Source organism: Euphorbia lathyris, chromosome 5 (genome assembly GCF_963576675.1).
Source record: "Euphorbia lathyris chromosome 5, ddEupLath1.1, whole genome shotgun sequence".
Classification (NCBI taxonomy): domain Eukaryota; kingdom Viridiplantae; phylum Streptophyta; class Magnoliopsida; order Malpighiales; family Euphorbiaceae; genus Euphorbia; species Euphorbia lathyris.
This window is the reverse complement of record NC_088914.1, coordinates 66,947,709-66,952,696: the sequence shown is the minus strand read 5'-3', so window position 1 is coordinate 66,952,696 and position 4,988 is coordinate 66,947,709. Positions and strand designations below refer to the sequence as shown.

General features: G+C 37.8%; 1 non-coding gene across 1 annotated transcript; it reads left to right on the top strand.

Annotated features, from left to right (window-relative positions):
* The first annotated feature begins 483 nt into the window (after nt 1–483).
* On the top strand, nt 484–590 carry LOC136231641 (small nucleolar RNA R71). The gene has a single exon (XR_010690010.1). It is a non-coding gene; the product is annotated as a small nucleolar RNA R71 (small nucleolar RNA).
* Nucleotides 591–4,988: the final 4,398 nt, after the last annotated feature.

The following is a 4,988-nucleotide window of genomic DNA, read 5'->3' as shown; positions in this document are numbered from 1 at the left end:
CGTCTGAACTTTACCCAAAGAGGAAATACTTGTTCTGGAAGTTTTCCTTAGCCAGCTGCTGTCTTGTACGTTTGTCGAATCTACTCAGCAGCTTCATCTTGAAGTTGTTCCCGAAGGTCTTCTAGATCCTTCTGTTGCTGAGTTGCGTTTTGTCCAAAGCGACAACGTTTTGTCCAAAGCGACAATGTTTTGACAAACGCGGGCCGAGTTGTACTGAGTTGTTTGACTTGGGATTTGACACTTGTATTGGGCTTGGGCCTTTTAATCCTTGTGTCTTATAAACAATTTAACTCAACATTGAACAAACACATTAGTAGAATAAATCAAAGCATTTAAACTTAGTGTGTTTAGAATATGTATTTCAATTATACTTAAACAATTTTGTCAAATCAAAATTATGTGGAAAGGTGTTTCAACAATTAGTGGCACAATTAGCATATGATAAATCATTATAAAAAAATACTCACATGTTGCCACTTTTCAAACCCATGATGTGGGCATTTATTTAACAGACAATGGAATCGTTCCCACACATCATATGGAGTTTCTTTTATCAGTTGGTGAAAATAGCTTATTTCGTTCTTGTACATCATTGTTTTGGACGGATGAAAGGATTTAGCCAAGAATTTCTTAACTAAGTCATTCCACGTATCAATAGACCCGGCCTCGAGAGAATCCATATAGTCAGTAACATTGATAACAACCCAAATTATTCTTAAATGAGGAATAAGGGACAATTAATATAAATAATGTCAAACCATTATTCCTTCTAAAAGTGAGATTTATGCATGATTAATATGGAATTAATAATAATTAATGTAGGATTAATGCATGGGTGAATATGCAAATAATGAAGAAAAAAGAAGGAGTCTCTTGCATTATTTCACGCCACGTGAACCATGACGAGACACACCATAACAAGATCCGCCCGATGATAGCGAGTAATGGAGACCCGCCATTGTTCTTAAGGAGAGCGTACATATGCCTCGATGGTTCTAAGAATACCAAAAGGCGCCTTTTAATACCATCCATGAATGGGAATAAATACAATTAAATGACAATTAATAGCCATTAAAGGGGAATAAAGACTTGATTGTTCGAATACCCCAACTTTGAGGTTTTCAAGGATAAATGTAGGGATTAATGGAGAATTGATAGCAATTAAAGATGAGTAATGCCATAACTCTTCACCTGCTTCCCCATTAATGTTGAAGGTTACAGAAACCTATATAAATACCCCAGCTTCCTAGGATCAAAGGTAAACTTTCCAAAAACCCTACTTTGTGCTTACTGTTTATTCTCTCTAGAATTATTACTAACTTAAGCATCAGAGTGTCCCCGGCCGAACCCAACGGCGCCTCACAGGGAAGAGCTCCGGTTGAAGATTTTTCACAAGTTAGTAATAGTTTTAGTTTAATATATTCTGGTGCTACCCAATTTTGCTTAAGCATCAATGTTTAACAAATTTATTTAAATGGGAGTTTGGTTCTTCTCTCGTATTTCCACCAAATTGGTCAGAATTTTAGATATGTTTTACCATCGTCGATTTGATCTCAAAGTTGTTTGCTCCAATGGTAGGTTCCATGATACTCGAATCCATATCCTAACGGTTTGGAGTGAGTAGATCCAGAGGTGTGTTGGTCTCTGCCAAGTTAGAATATCCCTCTCGGGAATTGGATTTTCGCGAAGAATTCTTCTCCAAGAGCTCCAAAATATCTTATTTGTTGTGCATCTTCTTTGGCCCTCGTCTTCTCCATCTCAGACCTTCGGTGGCGGTTCCTTTGGGGCTTCGATAGGGAAAGATGTTTGCCTCGCCTGTGGGGCTTTTCCTTTTCCTCGGCCTTTGGATCCTTTCGCCTTTTATGGTGATGATGAGGGCTTCTTGATGTGCAATACCTCCACCTGGGAGATAGGCTTTGAGAGTAGGCCATATGGGTCCTAGTAGATTCCCTACTTGACTCTCCGGTTCAGGCGGGTTTTTCTCGATCGCCTTCTTTTGCTTTCTGCAACTCTCGTTAGAGATCAATGTGGGAGTTTAGCCATAGGCAAACTCAACCCTAAGCACTGACAAGCTATAAGAAGGCTTCCGCATGGAGTGGCGAGTGAGGCATGTCAACGTACGCAGACGGAAGGAGCAGAGTTGGCATAAGGAACACTATAGGGGACAGGGACTACCCTGGCGTATGGATCTCCGCCACCCCCTGGGTCAGTAGTCGGTACTGGCTTAAGTGATCCACCCTAGTCTACTAGAGACTAGGAGAGTCGGGCATGCGTCCTTCGGGAAGGAAGGCGGATGTCTGCATATAATGGAAACTTTATGGACATTATGGGGCCGGCGAGTGCCCTATAGTGCAAGCCCATTCTAGGGCGAGGTTGCCCCATAGGGAGACCCTTTCGGGACGGAATATTGACAGAGGCATTGACGGGACCCTTCGATAGGAGTTGGTTGGCCGAGACTTGGAGAAGTCGAGGCGCCACATGGGGCTTTGGCTCGACACAGAGTTACCCCCGTGACATTTGTCCATCTCCAGCTCATGAGTTGCTTTCACATCATCTATCTCCTTTTGCATGGCAGTTAAGTTCTGGGTGAACCTTCGGGACACCTCCTTTGTTAAGAGCTGGTACTGAGGGTCTAATTAGGGCTGGGGCCCTGCTTGTTGATTAACTTCTGAATCATTGTTCCACTGAATCTCCGAGTGAACGCGGCTAGATTGAGCCATTGCTGAATATTCTGACAGATGGTGGATAATCGAAGTCCACGCTCACCGCACTAATGATAACTTGTTACTTGATTTTGGCTACGTGTCCAAACCGTGATACTGATCTGATATCGTGTTTGAGCCTACAAAACAGTATGTAGGTCAGATGCGGCCGGAGCCCGGCAAACCCTCTCCAATGCCTAAGTCAGTTTTTAATTTGGGGCCGAATGGAATGGTATGGACTAGTTTACAGATAGTAGTTAACGTACCGAACCTTGTGTCTACACCTGTTTATTTATAGTGTTTGATTATGTTTAAGATGTGTCACCTTCTTGGGGAATCCTTACGGAGATAGGATTCCTGATCCCTGAAGGAGTCCGAATCATGGGAGGAATCCTTTCTCTCATAGGAATCTAGAAGATGCCTGAAAGCTCCGAGGTTAGAACCTCATAAGCGAGGATGGACCGCCACTTGTTGGGCTTGGGTCGTAGTGATCGTCTTTGACTTGTTGAAATGGGTCTGAGACAGTATTGAACGCGTTTGGACCCTTATCACGCTTTGGGCTTGGGCCGTAATTAGAATAGTGAGATCAGGCTGATATCATGTTATAATTGAGATACAACAGTTGCTACATTCGATTCCACCATAAAATTATCTAATTCTTTCTCCTTCGGTTAGCTTAAAACTTCTCTAATAGCCACTGCCTCTCGATCGTGGCAAGAAAAATACCAAAGACTCTCTTGCTCAAAACTCCACAAAATTGACGAGAATCATAATGAGTGACACCAATTTCCATAAAACCAGCGCGGACAAACAAAGAGGCATCAATTCTTAGACAATTAATAATGTGTTCATTCATTTATTGCATGTATAAACATTAAAATCCTATTAACATGGAAAAAGGTTAACAAAAAGTGTCATCGCAAGAAGACACATTATTTATAATTTCATTTAAGAGACAATGAAAATGACATCAAACTATGTTGTATGACCTTATTTTCTAACTAGCCCGAAATTAATGGAAGTACTGGACCCCTAATTTATTCAATATGTATGGAAAGTATAAAAGTAATCAATGGAGATATTTGCATTCAATAATAATGTAGTTGTATTTACAAATGATAATTGGAGCAAACTTCTAGATAGACGGACTATATGTTTGACCAAAACGCAACTTAAAAATAGGCATATGGCAACATCTTTGTGACCATTGACAATTTTGATATATTGTTTATTTTCCTGAATTTGTTTCTTATCCCAAATTTCAAATCTCCCAATTTCTTCTAATTGTCAAATAAAACACCATGCCAAATTCTCTTCCATATTTTCTTGTTCAGGCAGCTGTAATAAAAAAATTACTATTATTATTTTTTTATAATCGAGGAATATGGATTGGTAAGATAAAGGCTCATCAGATGTATACATGTGTATTTATATCGTAGTTTTTAATTAATTTGTTAATTAGGATCATTTGTCAAAGTTAAACTTAAAATTTTTATTTTTATTTGACAATTTATTAGAAAAAGTCATTATGGGATAAAATACAAAAATAATCTTATATGGCCACTGACATCTAATATTCTTGAAGCTCATGTCTGCTATGTGATTTTTTTTTTGTTACAATGGAGGGGCTAATCCCAAGAAAACACCAAAAACAGATTGACTCTTAAAGACGGGTCACTCTGGAAAGCACAAACCCACAAAAATCAGAAAAAAGAATGTTATACGACTTTTATTTTTTTTATTGTCTCATATGTTACTTTTTTTTTTTTTGAATGAGTCTCATATGTTACTTATTTTATGCAATATGATGAATCTGAGTAAATTTGGTCATAGTTTGGTGAAACCTCAACTATTTAAAACTCGAGTCGAGAGAGTTCAGCTCGACAAATTAACGAGCTAATATATACTGATTCAGTTTAGATTCGATCTTGGTTTAGCTCGTTAACATTCTTGATACTAATATATATACACGATTTTTTATTTTTTATTTCTTACTGATGAATAATAATACAACGCAAATATAGAATGCTAATAGAATTAATAATTAAGGAGACTATCCTAATATGAAATTGACTCAACTTGTTATAAGAGACCTTTAGTAGTACCTTGTATGGCATTAAGATAAAATTTCTCTTGTTGATAACATTAAAAATAATTTTTAAATCTTACTCTAATTATTACATTTCATGGAACTTTATAAAATACTAAATCATAATATATATTAATTGTCAAAAAGAGAGTTATGATAAATTACACAAACTTTTTCTCACTCTATTTTAGTTTATA